The 18671-nt window shown below is 44.8% G+C and overlaps 1 long non-coding RNA gene across 1 annotated transcript in view; it reads left to right on the top strand.

Moving 5' to 3' along the window:
- Positions 1-1346: 1346 nt before the first annotated feature.
- Positions 1347-18671, top strand: part of LOC139177080 (uncharacterized) — a 240738-nt gene continuing 223413 nt past the window's right edge. Inside the window, exon 1 of the long non-coding RNA XR_011561495.1 lies at positions 1347-1704. This is a non-coding gene — a long non-coding RNA (uncharacterized lncRNA). The remainder of the gene's footprint in view (positions 1705-18671) is intronic.

Genomic DNA, 18671 nt, shown 5'->3' with positions numbered 1-18671 from the left:
ATGTCTGCACTGAGAACACTCTGACTCGTGTTCCTCAGAACAGGCAGTTGCTCAGATACCACAAGCATACATGCACCCCGCACCTCTCCACGCCCACCCCGGCCCCATTGCTCTGGTGATCTGCGACATCTCTTGTTCCATTCTGCCTTTTTCTGTTTGGCATCTTCTAAAAAATTACTATTAATTAAGGTCAAAAGTCATACACAATGAAATGCAATTCAGTGAATTTGGACAGATGCGTCACACATAACCAAAACCCCGATAAAGTCCAGAACATGTCCATGCCCTTAGAAAGTGAAAGTCCCCTCCAGCCCCTTTCCAGTCAAGCCCTACTCCCTGCAGGCCGCCACTGTCCTGATGGTTACCCTGTAAACCTCTTGCAAATAGAATCACACAGTGTCTTCTCTTTGGGGTCTGTTGCTTTAGTCTTGCTGCTGTCTCCTGTCCTCTGTTCCCCGTTTGGAGGAACCAGGAGCACCTCCCAGGACTCTCTCGTCCTGTTCCCAGAAGTTTCTTTGGGATTCATTTTGTCCAAGTGGGAGTCATGTCATTTCTCTAGGGTTCCCTCTTACATCAGCATCATGCCTGACCTGGGTCAGGGGTCCACCAGAAGCCACTGCTCAGATCGGCTTCAGAGCTGAAGGCCTCAGAAGTTCCTTTTACCTCCTCCCCTCTGTGTGCCTCGCCCGTGTGATGGGAACGAGGTGGCTGTGCCTCCTTCCAGGAGCTGTAGTAAGATGATGCTTGTAAAATTCGTAGCGGGGTACCTGCCACTTAGGAAGTACTCAGTCTTCCTTTTAGTATAACAGGTTCAGAGAATGCAGAGCTGAGTGGTTGCTGCTTAAGAAAGACTCATTACCTGCAGAGGAAAACATGGGAGCTGCCTCCTCCCATTATGCAAGGACAATGATCATTCTGGGGACTTAATGTGTGTCAGGAGCTGTTTTAAGTGCTTTGTATAAATACTTTAAATCCTCACAATTCTGACAATATAAGAGAGACTGGAGGGACAGTTTGGCAGCTTGTCAGTGATGGTACAAGTAACCGGGGGACTGACTGGGCTGCTATCCCAGGAGATCTGCCTCCATGCACCTGACTTTTTACCACTGGTCTTTAACAGGGGATGGTTCCTTTAAAGTACTCCCACATCTGGGTAGCTTGAAAGAGAGTAGGGCTGACCCTACTGGGTCAGTTGAATTGGATCAACTGATCGAATCTCTACCCATAAATACTCTGAAAAATCTAGGATCTGAACTTGGTCCTTAGATATGTGTGTGTGTGTGTGTGTGTGTGTGTGTGTGTATCAGGGATGAGATTTGTAGCCAAGCAGTCCGCTGGAACAAATCCTTCTTCACAAGTGGGGTTTATACTTGAGGAAAAGAAAAGTATACCCACTGAGTAGTCACATTTAGGATTAATCAGGACACAGTGTTCCCTGAGTGTGGCATTCTGGGTACTTGTCTTTCATTTGTGTTACAAAAAAAAAAAAAAAAAAAAGGATCAGGTTTTGCTAAAAGCAGACAACAACGGCAGCCCATGAAGTGTTAGAGAGGCAATCGTTTCCCTGAATATTCCCATTCAGAGCACCAACTGGATACCCTGCTGGCGGGTCTCTGTCTCTGTCCGTGTCAGGAACCTTCCGGAGGAGGCTGGCAGGTGCCGGCTGTTCATGCTGTCTGAACTGGAAGCTCTTACCTGGGCTGGGTGAGTGTTTCCTCCTGAGATCTGGGGTCTGGCTCTTTCTGAACCCTGGAGAACCTTTATTCTCTGGTCACACACCCCCTTGGGACTTGCCTCTTGACTTTGGGAGACATTTGCCCTTACAGTTTTGTTAGTCTATAATAAATGGTCTTATTCACTTATACCTATTTCTTCAGGTTTAACCTTTTGGAATCCTAGTGATAGCATTGTTCAGTGAGGTTGATGACAGTGAACTCAAGGCCATCACTGTGAGGAATAACTGATGGACTCAAAGGCATCTCTAGCAAAGGAGACACCTCAGCTCATGTCTCTTCCCCCTAACGGTTCTGTTTGTGTGATGCAAGAGAGAAGTCCTCTTCCTTTTGTTTCTTGCTTAAACCCCAATAGCAGTCTCTGGGGGGCTTGGGAGAGATTCTAGTAGCTTCCTTCCTCTTCTCAGCATCAAAATTCTAGTTCTCTAACCTCCTAAGGAGTAAACTTGCTACAGTCACAATAAAGTCCTTGAGGAATAAATTTCCAGTAATAATGATAATGCTAGTTGTAGTTTAATGATCAATCACATATGTCGTCGTTAATAAGTACTTATGAAATGAATGAATGCTGTGATTGTTCGTATTCACAACTACCATGCAAGGAAGCCCCAGCCCCTCCCACCCATTTTAAAGATGAGAAAACAGAGGCTTCTAAAGGGTAAGTGATTTCTGAGTGAAGGATATCACAGAATTAGGGTTCAGAACCTGGCACATGCATGCCCAAATCCTTTACGAGAATCAGACCATAAAACTGCCAGGGCTCTGTCCTCCAGAACAGGTCTGCTCTTGCCTTGACTTGTAATTTATTTGTAGATCCCAGTCTGCAGAATTGATTCTGAATTTATGATGCACACTCAGATCTTCTGTGACTTGTGCTCCTGGAATTTCATTAGGCCAACCTGTAATTGTTGTGGTAAATGTTTACACATCTATAAATTATTATTTAGGCATGAGGGGCAAGGTCAACCTTTATCTTTTAAGGTACCGGGAACAGACACCAGAAATTTCCCAGCAGACAAAGGGGCTGAGATCTGATTCATTACGGGCTGTGTTGGTGTCATATTGACAACACTATTTCTCGCTGTTAATTTTGAAGCCCCAAATGGGTCATCTTTCCTGAGCATGAAAATTATCACCCTTTTACCGATTGTTTTGCAAGTGATTCCATTTTAAATCACTAATGACTATTGATAGCTGATGTCTTTACCCAGGAAGGAAAGTTCAAGATGCCTTTGGGATTTCAGGCTGAACTTTATTTTACTGTATTTTTTTTGCTGTCTGTTCAGACTGATACCTCTATTTCCAACTCATTTACATTTTTGGCATCATATACTAATTGCTTAAGAGAATTTCAGTTGTAGCATTAAAGAAACATTTATAAGTGGAAAAGAATTGCTTAAGATGACTAAACACCCATTAGACCTCAGACACCTGTATGTGTACCATCAAATGCAGCACCCACACGGGGCAGGTGGCATTGTTACTTTTGAGTTGTCGAAACTCAGATCCGAAGCTCGAGTTAGTCGAGGTCCCATGGCTAGAATAGTGTGAAATAAGGTCTTTGTGGCTACAAAACAAATTCTAACGCATTTAGGCTTTGCACCAAGAAGGTGAAAGAAATAGTTGTTATTTCTTCTTCTTTTTTTTAAAAAATATTTGTTTGGCTGCATCAGGTCTTAGTCGCATCAGGTGAGGTCTTCCTTGTGTCCTTGGGATCTTCTGTTGTGGTGCACAGACTCTGTACTTGTGGTGCATGGGCTCAGTAGTTGCGGTGTGTGGGCTTGGTTGGGGATCTTAGTTCCCCAACCAGGGATTGAACCAGTGTCCCCTGCATTGCAAGACAGATTCGTAACCACTAGACCACCAGGGAAGTCCCATAGTTATTTTTCTATTTCCTGTAGAGGTCACACTGTCAGCTTACACAGTGCCCTCGATGACAACAAAATTACCAAAAATAATAAAACCTTACCTTCAACAACACTTTCCTCAGTTCTTGGGAAATAGGAAAGGGTTGTGTGAACTTTATGACCTCAGGAGATCTTCAAGGATTTTCTTCCCAATATTATCTTCCCCACATTTCCATTTTTTTCAGTCCTCTTTTTTATTTTCACTTTAATCTGAAACTCCCTGTAGGTCATGTTCATCTCTGAAGGCCTAGCAGATGGCATAACAATAGGCATAGAGTACACACTTAACAAAATCTTGGTCTTCCCTTATGGCTCAGCTGGTAAAGAATCTGCCTGCAATGCAGGAAACCTGGGTTCGATCCCTGGGTTGGGAAGATCCCCTGGAGAAGGGAAAGGCTACCCACTCCAGTAGTCTGGCCTGGAGAATTCCTTGGGGTCACAAAGAGTCGGGCACGACTGAGTGACTTTCACTTAACAAAATCTACTGAAGGAATACAGGGAATGTGCAAGTCCCCATCTCTACCCAAAGGAAGATTATGAATACAACCATTGCCAGAAGGTAGCATCCTGCATGTTTATATGTATGTGTGTGTACATGTACACACATATGTACACAGAGGCATTCCATGTTTCTAAATTCTCTACATTTCCCTTGTAGATAATTCTATCTTACCACTGATAGGAAGAGGTAGTAAGAGCATTGCTCTGTCCTTGGGAAAACTAAATTGGAAGGCAGTATTTTCTGAAGCCATAAAAAGAGTTAGAATCCTGATGACTAAAAGCCTTAAAGTCTGTAACTTTAAACCGAAGTGTCCCCTCTGTACTTGGGAAAAGTCTGGGAGATGCTTTCCTAGTGCCCTCAGTTAGACGGGGACATTCAGCCTCTAGAGGATAATTATTGGCACTGAAGCTTTTCTCTCCCATACACTAGGCAAGCTCTTTCTCCTGTTCTGCTTGCCTCCTGGGGCCTCTGCCTTATTAGTAGAGAACTGCAAGGTTGGGCTTATTATTCTGGCCTCTTCTTTTCTCTTCCGGCCCACCCCCTTTTTGGTCGAGGTTACCCTTAATGTAAAAATGGCCCTTTATAACTCAAAATGCAAGGGTTCCATCAGCAAGTGAATCCTCAGGTTCAACTTGTACTCACTGACTACCCACTGTGTGCCAGGACTTTTCACATTTAATTACCCGCAAAGACACTTTACTCACTGAAGCTCCTACTGTGTGTCTGTTCCTTTGTCATAACACTGTAGGGATCAGCAATGAATGAATGGTCTGGAATCAGCCCTAAAGATCTTGCTATCACACCAGAGGATGGCAGTAGGTAGGATCTTTTAGGAATCAAGAAGGCCATGGAGATGTGGCCGGACTGTAGAACATTTAGTGCCCTCTTGTATAACTTCCAGAATGAGCCAGGATCCTCACCTTTGTGGAAGATGAAGCCTAACTGTGTTTGTACAACACTGAATTGTTTATAAAGACTTTTTGGCCCCTCCCATGTTTGCTGATAAATGAGAGCAGCCCACTTGAGCAAGGGAAGGCCTTATGTAGGACCCCTTTGGAAGAGCTTTCTTGGCTTGTAAACCCTGCCAGCATTTTAACTCAGATGTCTGAGCTGTCTGCCTGCCTCAGCATAGTCTGGAGGTGTTTGTTCACTAGAATCTTCTAGGGGAAACATAAATATTAGTTGAAAGGGTTCAATTCACTTTATGAAATTTAACCAAAAGTAATGCAAATGTATCTGTCCATGTGGAATGTTTGCTCCAAATAGCCTGAGGTTGGGTCTGGTCTCATGAGCAGTCCCTTCTGTCAGGATCCTGGAGTCACATTTACAATGAGTAACGATGTCCAGGTCCTGAGCTGATCCGTGCTCACCACATGGTTCTTCACTGTTTGATGTCCCCTGACTGCATCCTACAGCTAATGGCAAGAAAGAGGGTGAAAGAGGTTAAAACAAAAGGCTAAAGTTGGTTTTACACTCTATCCATGAGCTGTAGGTGTCCCAATTCTCCTTTCTGTCGTGAAAACCCAGGTGTGTCATAATGTATGGGGCAAGCTAGTATCCTCCTCTTGGCTTGCGTTTCCTTAGCTGTTCCACAGTAAGCTCCTCTCCTCAGCTCTCTCCTTTGAAATGAGGAGGGCCCTCATCTCTGTAGTATAGGGGTTGTTGTTGTTCTGTCACCAAGTTATATCTGACTCTTTGTGACCCCATGGACTGCAGCATGCCAGGCTTCCTTGTCCTTCATCATCTCCTGGAATTAGCTCAAACTCATTTCTGTTGAGCCGGTGATATGTGTGTGTGTGTGTGTGTGTGTGTGTGTGTGTGTAGTGGGGGGAGGGGAGGGTGTTAATCACATAGCAACACATAAGCAGACACCCTTGGAGGGACACTGACTGGCCTTCTGAGATGAAGCTTAGAAAGGTTGTTGGAAGAGCCCTGGCTTCTAATTTGTCTGTGTGTCTGTATCAAAGGGAAGGGAATCTTTGCCTCCTTATCCCTGAAAATGTGAGTGACTGAAGAGACTGGAAAGTCACCTTTGGAAGAGGAGTCCTGACACCTTCTCCTCTCTGCTGTATTCTTTGTGCACAAAGTCACCTCCTCCTAACCCCACCCGTCCAAATGCTGCCTGGGAGCAGATCATGGTCATCACCCATCCTTGCCAAGCCTGTTGAAACTGTTCATTGTTCATTAAGGCTGGGCTTCCCATCAGAGAGACCGCAGCGGGCTGGGAACTGTGAGAGGCAATGTTCACTGGGGTTTCCTTTTTGTACAGGGGATGATGTAGAGAGGTCTGCACATGCTTCATCCTACTGACCCTTCCCAGTCCCACTGGGAGACAGGCAGGTACTCACGAGTCCTGTTTAATGGATGTGAAAGCAGGTGGGGCTGAGTCAGCCACTCATGTGGTGTTTGCTGCAGGGTTCTATCCATACCTTTAACTGTGATTGAATGAGGAACTGTTAAGTGAGGGAGGCTGTGAAGAGGACCCCATGGGGTCGGGATCACAGGAAGTGAAGGAATGCACCCTCACTTGAGGTTCTAGCTGAGGAAACAGACTTGACACGTGGTTGCCAGGGCCCAAGACATCTGGATTTGGACTCAGAGGTCTCATGCCTTTGACCCCTCCACTGTCTTGCTTCATAGGAAGACCCCAACCTGGGAGTGTGTCTCCAGTGGTTAGGGGTGAAACCTTGAGCAACTCGTATCATCTGGATTTCAGTTTCCCCTTCTGTCATTTGGGGGTCAAACTTTCTCTCCTGCGAGCGATGAAGGGCTTTTGAGGGTCCTCATCAGACCCAGTTTGTGCAACAGTATTTGCAACCTCTTGGTCTCTGTGCATTTCCAGGAAGCACCCTGAGTTTCCCTTCTGTAGATACCATCATGTTTTTAAGAGGCATAGTTTTCATGTTTAAATAAGTTTAATAGAATTCTAGCTAAGCACAAGCATGCCTCTTTGTTTTGGCTTTGACAAAAGTCTGAAGCTTTCAGTCTGTAGGAATCTTAATCCCAGGGTAACTTTCACCTCCTCACTGGCGATGACAGTGTCTTGCATCTCAGAGGTTGAGCCAGTCAGAGCAATGAGCCTGGGATGAATTGAACTGCAGCTCGGTGGTAATTATTTCTTTTTCTTTTCAGTAGATTCCTATTAGCTGGTTAATGTCTGCATTTGCAGAGGGCTCTGTGCTCTGCATATGATTCAGCTCACCTCCAGGGTCCCAGGCTCAAGCCTGAGCAGCCACTGAGCCCATCACGAGCAGCAATTCTTTCTGTGTCTTCTCACCCCTGCTGGCCAGCCACCAAGCGCTGTGTGCTCTTCATACGATCTTCTTCATACTCCTGCCTCCATTGTTCCCACTCTGTCCTTGCTGTGCCTCCCTTTGTTGGATTCCTCATCAGCTTTCTCCTGCCACAGTCTTTCAGCCTCCTCACTGGCCTGGCAGCCCGACACTTCCTGTGTCTCCTCTAATCATTGTCCACAGCACAGCTGGCAATAGTTTTTGGAAATACAAATGTCCCTCCTCCATAGGAAGGGGCAGGGATTCCTTGAAGTTGTGGAAGCAGTATGTGGAGCCGGCAAAACCCAATGTCCTGTGATCATCTCTCCATGTGTTTGCCATCCCCACTCCTCCCCCTCTGTAGAATACAAGCTTATGGAAGTCAGGGATAAAGGGATCCAATGTTCTTCATCTTCATGTTCCCAGCAAGCCACCCAGTGTCTCCTGCAGAGGTTGTATCGGAACCTTTTACTGTGCACGAATGAGCAGTAGTTAAGTGTACAAGAATGTGAAGAGGAGCCCATCAGACTGGGGTGATAGAAGGTGGACAAAAGATGTCACCTGTTCTTAGGTCTGAACCTGCACAAACAGGCTAGACACAGGTTATCAGAGCCCTAGAGGTCAAGGATTCAGACAGGTGATGTGAATGCTGGGAGCAGTATGGAGTGACACAGAGATATGTCAGACAGGGCAGTGTGATGGGCAGAAGGGCTAAAAGACAGGTAGGAGCCATGAGCTGGGGTTTCGCTGAGGACAGACTTGAAGACCTGGGTGTATGGGAGCCCTCTGACCTTGATCTTCATCATGTTTCTACTCCTTAGAGTAGTTTGAGCTGGGAATATGAGCCTCTGTTTCTCAATCTGTTAAAAGGGAGTTGAGCAGCGTAAAAGAGTAAGGATACTTCCTCCTCTGACAGTGTAGACTTCCAGGGAGGAGAGATTTGGAGAGAAGGATGTGGAGTCTGGAATCAGACAGATCTGTGTTTAAATCCCAGCTCCGCCCCTTGCTACCTATGTGAACTTGGGCAGGTTACTCAACATCTATGAGCTTCTGTTCCATATTCTGTAAAATGGGTAATACCCACCTCACGTGGGTTCTGAGAAGACTAAGTGGGGTGTTTATAAAGATGATAGGTTTTGAAGAATAGTTGTTGACACATTCATTGGGCAAATTTAAACTCCCCCTTGGCAGTCACATCCCTTCCCTTCCACCCTGGGCTCTGCCGTCATCTGACCTCTGCTCCTTCCTCCTGCCCTGCTAGCTCGAGTCGGCCTCCTGTCTCTCCCTTGGCTGCCTGAACTGTTCTGATTCTTCTTTCTCCTGAAAAGCGATTTTTACATCCCTGGCTTTGTGTGTGCTCTTGACATATGTTAATGTTTGGAAAATCAGCCTGCAACAGAGCGGGGAGCCTTCCAAACATGAGCCCAGAGGCAACAAATAAATTACTTTGCAGCAAGGGTTCTATCTGTTGCAAGTTAACACTTAACAAAGGAAACAATCCCCTTCTGTTTTGGACACCTTGGAAGCTGTGGGCATCCTCGCCTCTGGGTCAGAACCCCACTTGTGCTGCAGCTGAGGATGGGACTGTTGTCAGAAGTGCCTGGTACCATGTGCCCAGCACTAGGTGCCCAGCATTGTGCAAGGCCATTCATGCACATATTTCACATGAGAAAAGGTGGCGTATCAAGGGTAATCAACTTGCTCAAACTCACCCACAAAGTAAATAGGTGAAGCCAGATTTGAGAGCAGGTTTGTTAGGTTCCAAAGGGAAAGTGAAAGTTGCTCAGTTGTGTCTGACTCTTTGCGACCTCATGGGCTATACAGTCCATGGAATTCTCTCAGCCAGAATACTGGAGTGGGTAGCCTTTTCCTTCTCCAAGCGATCTTCCCAACCCAGGGATTGAACCCAGGTCTCCTGCATTGCAGGTGGATTCTTTACCAGCTGAGCCACAAGGGAAGCACAAGAATACTGCAGTGGGTAGCCTAGACATTCTCCAGGGGATCTTCCAGACCCAGGGATTGAACCCAGGTCTCCTGCATTGTGGGCAAATTCTTTACCAGCTGGGCTATCAGGGATTCCAAAGCCTGTGTGTTAACCGTTCAACCTCATGACCTCTTAGTAAATAAGTAAGGAGCACCACTTTTTGTTCTGAGAAGAATGTGTGTATTTTAGAAGATTTCCTCTGGGTGAAGCATGGGTTAATGATAAGAAGGAGACAGACTAGGGCCAGAGTTACCAGGTAAAAGTTTGTGGTGATTGGTCAGGTGAACACGAAGCCTGAACTGGGGCCAGGAAGGCTGAGATTCATCAGGCACAGGGGTGCCCAGGGCTTTCCCCCAAGTGCACTGGCCTTGGGTCTGTGGCAGTGGAGGGCGAATCCCAGAACCTGTCTGTATCCACGATAGGTCTCTACCTTGGTCATTCAGGATGTTGCCTTTAGCTCTAGCACAGTGTGGTAGATTGTTTGCAAAAATGGCCACAAAAATTCTTCCTGACCTTTTATTCAGTCACCTTTGCAATGTAACTCTCTGTGTAACCTGTCATCAAGCAGTAGAGTCTCTTTTTCCACTCCTTTAAATCCTGATGTCATTTGGTCAGTGGGACATTAGAAAGTGATATAAGAACGGAGACTTCAGTACGTTGGGGCTCACCCACTCTTGCTGCTCTTTGGAAGCCTGAGACTTCCTAGGAAAGATGCCCGAGTTAGCCTCCTGAAGCATGAGATCCTATCCTGAGCCAAGATGAGCAGTTCTAGCTCAGCCCGCCCTTAGACCAGCCAGACTCCAGCCGCCAGCAGTGTGAGCAAGGCCACACAGCACAGGCGAGCTGCCAGCTGACCGTGGAGATGAGCCGAGTTGGCCCAGACCAGGAGACCTGCCCAGCGGACTCACAGAATTCTAAGGAACAATAATGCTTATTGTTTCAAGGTTTGGAGTGGTTTGTCTTTCAGCAAAATTGTAGATAATATCAGAGTCAATGGGCAGAAGGAGCTCAGGGTCTCTCTTGTTTCTAAGTTTCTACTACCTTTGCTACCTCTAGTGCAGCTCATATATATCCTGCAGTCTCTGAATTGGAACCTGAGAAACACCCCAGATATCCTGTCACTGTTTCTACATGTTTGTCATACATATGTCATTTAGGAAAACCCTTTATACCTCAGATTTTAATGAATGTTTCTATTATAGAAATTACATCATAGTAGAATGACAACAAATCAGATTAGAGAAAAGTATATATTGACTGTTAAACACAATCTAGTTATGTTCAACTCACAGGAAGGTAGAGTAGATACAGTTCTGTTCTTTTTGCTAAGTACCATTAGGAAATCTGGATATTATAAACAAAACAAATATAAGAAGATTCTGAAAGGTGGAAAGAAGAAAGCAGACAAGCTCGGAACATCGGGCATGAGGAATGATGCAGTCGTGGATTTTCTTTTTGCTTCGTCTGTTCCAGACTTGTAGCTGAAGAATCCAGTAAATCAAACACTGATAGGTACAGACAAACAAAAATCCCAAGAAAAAGTCTGTTTTTTTGTAGTCAAAGGACAGGAAAAGAGATAGCCTAGCAAGACTGGAAACTTTAATACAATAACCACTAAACTTTATAGTTAGATGTCTCAGAAAAAACAGTGACTCCTTCCCCATCTATGCTGAAGTGAAGGCCAGGTGGGGTATCTATAGACTTCCATTTATTTTTCCCAAGAGAAACCCTTGCCTGGTAATGCCAGAAGGGTTTAAGTGGGGACTTTCATCCCTGTTGGTTGTGATAAGGAACCTTGTCTCCTCTGCAGTGGAGACTCTGGACTTCTTCCCCTAAAGGAAATAATGAAATGCCTTTCCCCTCCTCCTGCTGGGTGGTGTCAGAGGAGGCCACCAGGGGAGTTAGGACATCCATCTGTAACAAGATCACACTTGTTCTGTGGTAGAAGTCAAAGGGGTAGGAGCGATGAGTCACTCTTACCCCTCTCAGACTGAGTGATGTCAGTGGAGGCACGCTGAGGGGTGGAACTCCCTCCTACCCAACAGGAGTGAGAGGAACTCTGTCGGTTGTCACCAAAAGTCAGGTGGGAGGCCTGGACTTCTACCCCCACCTGGCAGTAATGATACAGTCTGCTACCTATGACAGGACATTATATATATAAATATATGCTCATCAGTGATACTGCCTCTACCAGAGAAGTGTCAGAAAAAGCTAGCTGAAACAGAAGGTTAAAATAAGCTCAAGATGAATTAAGAATTTGAGATATAATACTATTATACATAAAACAGATAAAACAATGAAGACCTACTGGGTGGCACAGGAAACTATATTAAGTATCTTGTAATAACCTATAATGGAAAAGAATCAGCAAAAGAACATATGTATAAACCAAATCACTTTGCTGTACACAAGAAACATTGTAAATCAACTATACCTCAAATTAAAAATATACAATAGCAAATAAAATAAGCTCCAGAGCATCATAACACAATATCCAACATTGTCCAGGTCTCAGTAGAAACCAAAATCATACCAATTAGCAGAAGAATTTCAAGCTGAGTGAAAAGAGGCAACCAATAGATATCAACACAGATGATACAGATGTTAAAACTCTCTGACAGAGATATAAAAGCAGCCATCAAAGCAATGCTTCAGTGAACAATTACAACAACACTTGAAACAAATGAAAAAAGTAGAAAGTCTCAGCAAAGAAATAAAAAGCTTTAGTAATGAAGGAAAGATACTATGAAGAACCAAGTGGGGATTTAACACTGGAAAAGAACTGAAATGAAAACTTTGCTATTGGGCTCAATAGCAAAGTGGAGGCAATACAGAAAAGAATCAGTGAACCCGAATATAGAAAAATAGAAAAGATCCAACAAGAACAACAGAAAATAGGCTGAGGACTTCCCTGGAGGTCTGGTGGTTAGAACTTCTCCTTCCAATGCAAGGGGTGTGAGTTCAATCCCTGGTCAGGGAGCTAAGAGTCCACATGCCTCAGGTCCAAACCCCCCCACCTCAAATATGAGACAGAAGCAATATTGTAACAAATTCAATAAAAATTTTAAAAATGTTCTATATCAAACAGCAACAACAACAACAACAAAGAATGGTCCAAATAAAAAAATCTTTCAAAGAAAATAGGCTGAAAACAAAAGAACAGAGCCTCAGAGACCTGTGGGATTATAAGAAAGATCATATATTTGTGTAATTGAAGTCCTGGAAGGAGAGGAGAAAGAGAGAGGCCTGAAAACAGAAACTCAAAGAAATAATGGCAGATTTGTCCTCTAAATCATAACCCAGTAAGCTACATAAAATAGAAAATCTAACTAGCTAAATCTTAAAAAGGGGGTGAGGTGTTCTCTTCTGCCACAAGTCCAAAGAAATTGTTAGTATTGGTCCAGCAGGCCATTAATGTCAGGATAGATTTTTCTGCCATTCTTTTGTCCTTTCCTCATTGGGCATAATTTAATAGCAGCAGCTCTAACTACCACATCAGCATTACAGGCAAGACGAATTAGGAAAGGCAGCACAACCTGTACGTATCCTCCTTTAACCGTGATGTAAAAGCTTTGTGTAAAACCTCAAAAAAAAAAAAAAAAAAAAAGAGAGAGAGAGAGAGAGAGAGAGAAAAGCTGAAAACTTCCCAGATTTGATAAAAACACATGGATGTAGAAAGTCAAGAAGCTGAGTGAACCCTAAACAGGGTGAAACCAAAAAAAGTCCACCAAAATACATCATATTCAAACTTCTGGAAAATAGAGACAAAGATAAAATCTGGAAAGTAGGGAGAGAGAAAGTATATCTATAGAGGGGAAAAACCCAGAAATTGAATGGCAGTGGGCTTCTCAGAAACCTCAGAGAAGGCAGAACAAGGGACACAACACAGGATCCGAAAGAAAAGGATTCTCAACATGCAATTTTATATCCAGCAAAGATATCCTTTAGGGATCAAGGGGGAAATCAAGGCATTTTCACATGAGGGAAAACAGAGAATTTGTCACTAGCAGATCTACCCTAAAAGAACAGATAAAGGGAGTTCTATGAACATAAAGGAAATGATAAAGGAAAGAGTTCAGGAACACCAGGAAGGAAGAACAAGTGAGGAGAAATGTAAGTCAGTACAATAGACTTTCCTTCTCTGAAGTTTTCTAAATTGTGTTTGAAGCTTGAAGCAAATTTCTTTTCTTTTTTCTTATTCTATCAATATTTTCTATTGACGTATAGCTGATTTACAGTATTGTATTAATTTCTGCTATAGCAAAGTGGTTTAGTCATACATATATATGAACCTCAGCCTTCCACTCCATCCCTCCCACAAACCCCTCCCTCTTGGCAACCACCGATCTATTCTGTATGTCTCTGATTAGGTTTCTGTTTTATAGACAGGTTCATTTGTGTTATATTTTAGATGGCATATATAAATGATATAATATGGTGTTTGTTTGACTTCCTTCACTTAATATGATAACTCTAGGTTCATCCATGTTGCTGCAGATGGCATGTTTTCATTCTGTATATGGCTGAGTAGTATTCCATTGCATAAATGTACCACATCTTCTTTATCCATTCATCTGTTGATAGACAGTTTGCTTCCATGTCTTGGCTATTGTGAACTGTGCTGCTATGAACATAGGGGCATGTGTCTTTTGGAATTAGAGTTTTGCCTGGATGCCCAGGAGTGGGATTAATAGTTCATATGGTAATGCTATTTTAGGTTTTTTGAGGAGCCTCCATACTGTTTTCCATAGGGGCTGCAACAGCCTATAGTCCCACCAACAGTATAGGAGGGGGTCCCTTTTCTCCATACCTTCTCCAGCATTTGCTATTTGTAAATATTCTTTTTTAAATGATGGCCATTCTGACCAGTGTGAGGTGGTACCTGTTTTGATTTGCATTTCTCTAATAATTAGTGATGTTGAGCATCTTTTCATGTGCCTATTGGTCATTGGTATGTCTTCTTTGTAGAAATGTCAATCTAGACCTTCTGCTCATTTTTTTGATTGGGGTTGTTTTTGTTTTTTGTTTTTTTGGTGTTGAGTTTTATGAGCTTGAAGCAAAAATTATAACACTGTCTAATGTGGTTCTAAATATACAGAGAGGTAGCATTTAGAACAATTATAGTCGGGGGGGGGGTGGATGAATATAAAAGAAGGTAAGATTTCCATACTTCATTCAAACTGGTACAAGGATGACACACAGACCACCAGACTGGGTCCCTCTGAGGGCTGTTCCCACTGAGTTTACCCAGCCTCTCAGGCTGATCCAGAAACTTTTTTCTGGGAATCAGGAAGCCTTGTTCTTTCCATCAGTAACTTGCTGTGTGATCTTAAATAAATATCTTGTTCTATCCATGTTTTAGTTCCTAAAATTGTGAGAAAAAAGAAAATGACTTTAAATAATCCATGAGAGGATTTCTTCAAAGGGAATTTTGTGACATCTTGCATATAAAGTGGAAAATTTAAAGTTGGAGGAACCCCGCCCCTCGCCTTGCAGGGACCGCACAGTTTGATAACTGTCCTTCTCTGGGGACTTCATGACATCCTCCAGTGCCTCTCACTGCCTTCTCTTGGTGACATCTCCCCGAAGATCTAGGCTCCTTCCCAGAGACTTCCTCCTCAGCTACCATGCTTCTCCCCCCATCGGCTAAGAACACTGGGAAACTCCAGAAAGTGACTTTCTCTTCTCTGTGCCTACTATGATTGAATAACATGTAACGTCTCAGGGCCTTTCCAGCATGCACTTGCTTCTCCCCGAGAGGTAACGTTGGTGTCCTTGTGGCATGGAACCGTCCCGGGCCTGACAGTGGTCCTAGCCACCTGATTTCTCTGTGGTTTGTGTCTATGCTTGGTTATACCTGGAAGGCTACACTGAGCTATGGTTGGTGGGACTGTGGGTGCCCAGCCTGCAGGGATGGAGATCTGGCTGGGAGAATAGGCTTATTTTCATGCTGGGACATCCCTGAGTACCCTCTTCACAGGGGTAAAGCCCTCCTCCATCTTTACTCCTACAGGGGACAGGGGTCCCCTGGCAGGGAGCACATGGCAGGCGCTGCAGTTGGCAGTCATCTCCCCATGTGATCACAAGCCCGGTGAAGGCAGGAATAGTGTCTTGCCCCTCTTATTATCCCTTCAGCCCAGCACAGGATCCGGCTCCAAACAGGAGACCTTCTGTCCAAAGAAAGTTCAGCTTGTGAACTGAACGGCAGGGCTCTGTCTGCAGCTTCCTCTCAGTTGTGATTAGCAGCTGGTAAAATTCCTCTCCAGGTGGTTTTTGACCTAACAGGTGCACACGTGGAAGGTCTTTGCAAGGCATTTGAGTGTCTGATTTATTATTAACGGGAAGTGTTGGGTCTGGAGCAGATCCAGGAAACAGTCGGAGACATGAGTAAAGAGGCAACAGCTCCTACGAGGAAGCTTTAAAGTAAATACCGCCCCTAGTCTGGGGCAGCAGAAACAGGCTGTAATGGATGAGGTGTCAGACCTGTGAGGAGTTGCTTGAAACAGGCGTTCCCTCCCTCCTACCTCATCTGCTGTCCTTTCTGCCTCCCATTGCCTGCCTGGAGCAAATGTCAGTCAAGGTTGTACCTTGCCCTCGGCACTGAGTTAGGGGATGGGAAAGATAAAGAGGTTTATAGTGCATATCCTGTGCCTTCAAGACACTTGCAATATGGTAGGAGACAGATAACAAATAGCTGTAATAAGAATATCAAGGTTAGACTGTATGAGAGGCCAGAGGGAGCAAGCACAGATCACGCCTAGCTTGGAGGTTTGAAGAAAGCTACATGAAGGAAGAGGTGGATTTGAACTTGAGTTGGGAGAGGATTTGAATCATATAAGGACACAGACTTGATTCAGGAAGACCAGCTCTGAATCCTGGTCAGCAGCCAGCTAGCTGTGTGGCCTTAGTAAAATCACTTCACCTCTCTGAACTTTGGTTTCCTCCACCACAAAAGTGGTTAAACTATCCTCCTATAGTTGTCCTTTCTTCTTAGAACATCTGGTCTTTCTCTACTACAAATTCCCATGAGCACACACACACACATACATATTTACAGTATCTCCAAGGGAAACACAAAAAAGGTCTGTCCTTGAAGTCACATTCTCCTTTCGCCTACTACCCATATCATTGCCTGCCTTTAGAACAGACTCCTCATACAAGTTGTCTACTTATCTCTCCATTCTCTGCTCACATTCCTTCTTGTCCCAGATCCATTCAGGCTGTCATCCCTACCACCCCACTGTGATTGCTTGGGTCATGGTCGCCAATCACCCACCTGATGCAAAAACCACAGGTCAGCTCTTTGATCAGATCTTACTTGACTGAGCATGACTTGACACAAGTGACCATTTTTGCCTCCTTTTATAAACTATAATTTTATTTCTTTATTTTTGGCTGTACTGGATCTTCATTGCTGTGCAGGCCTTTCTGTGGTTGTGGTGAATGGGGGCTGCTCTGTAGTTGTTAAGTTCAGGCTTCTCGTTGCGGTGGCTTCTCTTGTTCGAGCACAGGTTCTGGGGTGCACGGGCTTCAGTAGTTGCAGATTCCAGGCTCTAGAGCACAGGCTTGATAGTTGTGACACGTGGGCTTAGTTGCTCCCGGGAGTGTGAGATCTTCCCAGACCAGGGATTGAACTTGTGTCCCTTGCACGGGCAGGCAGATTCTTTACCACTGAACTGCCAGGGAAGCCCTTGCCTCCTCCCTGTGGCTTCCAGGATGCCTCTCTCTGTTGGTTTCCTCCCAGTTCCTCCCAGCTTGTGCCTCCATTACTCTTTGTTTCTCTGAGCATCCTCTAAATGCTGGACTGGCCCAGAGCTCAGTTCTACAACCTCTTCTCTTATCTCCTGGTGCACTTCTGGTGATCTCAGTCAGTAACACCCTGACATCTTCCCAACGAATATCACTGTTCCAAACTCCCTCTTTCCTGATCTCCAGCTGTCTGCTGGACATCTTCTCTTGAAACTCTGACTAGCATCTGAATCCCAGTATATCCAAAACCAGACTCTCCGTCCTCTGTAACCACTCACTTCCTTAGAAGCTTCCATCGGCTCTGTTTTGACAATTTCACTGTTTGTGTTGCTGAGGGTAAAAACTTTGCAGTGGTCCTAGACCCTTCTTTCTTTCAGGCTCCACATGAAATCCACAACCAGTGTCTGTCATGGGCTCTCCCTTCAAAACACACCCAGAATGTAAGCACTTCTCGCTCCCCGCCCCCCCCCATCCCGTTCCCACCCTGGTTCGCATCACCATCACCGCTCAGCTGGCCTGTGAAGGTTCCCTCAGGGCCGCCTGCTCCCACTGTTGGCTCATAGTCAGAGCCACCCTCTTGTCATGTGCCCTGTTGTGTGGCTGTCCTGTCCCAGCCCTAAAAGCCAAAGTCTTGCTATGACCTGATGGATCTGCCCCCATCCCTCCTCCTAATTTCTCATTCTGACCTTATCCCTTGTCTGGATGCTCTGTTCAAGACATGCTGACTTCCTTGAAGTTCCTCGGATCTACCAAGTATGCTCCCACCTCAGGGTCTTAGCACTGCAATGGTTGCAACTCTTTTTCTATTGTTTATATTGCAGAATGGTCTTTATCTTATGAACTACTGAATATTCTCACAAGCCCAGCCATTTCTCTGCTAGTTCTCATTCTTGGAAAGAAGGTCTGTTGCCTATTGTTGGGAGAAAAATGAGTTCTGGCAGAGTTTGAATAGATCCTTATTCAAATACTTGGGGCCAAGAAAAATGAGAATTTCTTGAGGTGGGTTTTGGCTTACCTGGAGACTTGCCTTCTGTACAGGTGGTGGGATCAGTAACATCTTGGCATGTTACCAGAGGTGACTTGGTGGCTCTCCTGGTCCATGAGGTGGACCGGGTCACTGCTCGCTTCCTCTGTCCCTCCCGCTCTAGCTGGACCCCTGCCCTCTGTCCTCTGAATGTTTCACATGACTTACAGATCCTTCTGCCTCAGGGAAGCCTGAGGTCAACCCCTCCTAGCTGTGCTGTATCCCACGCTCTGTCTGTCTCTAGCCTTTGTCTCACTGATTTTCCGATTCTATATGCTTGCATCACATTTGCTTTCCTTAATTAGGCACTGAGCCCCAGACTCATTTGTTCTTCTGCCCCAGTGTTTTCCAAACTGAGCTCTGAGTCAGAATTACCTGCGGGTAGACATGCAGATTCTTGGCCTTCTCCCTGAGCATGAAAACCTGAAATCTGTTTTTTAATCCTGACTGCAGAACTTCTTGCAGAATTTGCACTTAATTTTTGGCTCATCCAGGGTACT

The sequence above is a fragment of the Bos indicus genome, chromosome 18 (genome assembly GCF_029378745.1).
Source record: "Bos indicus isolate NIAB-ARS_2022 breed Sahiwal x Tharparkar chromosome 18, NIAB-ARS_B.indTharparkar_mat_pri_1.0, whole genome shotgun sequence".
NCBI lineage: Eukaryota > Metazoa > Chordata > Mammalia > Artiodactyla > Bovidae > Bos > Bos indicus.
The sequence above is the reverse complement of the archived record's forward strand: the minus strand, read 5'-3'. Positions and strand labels throughout refer to the sequence as shown.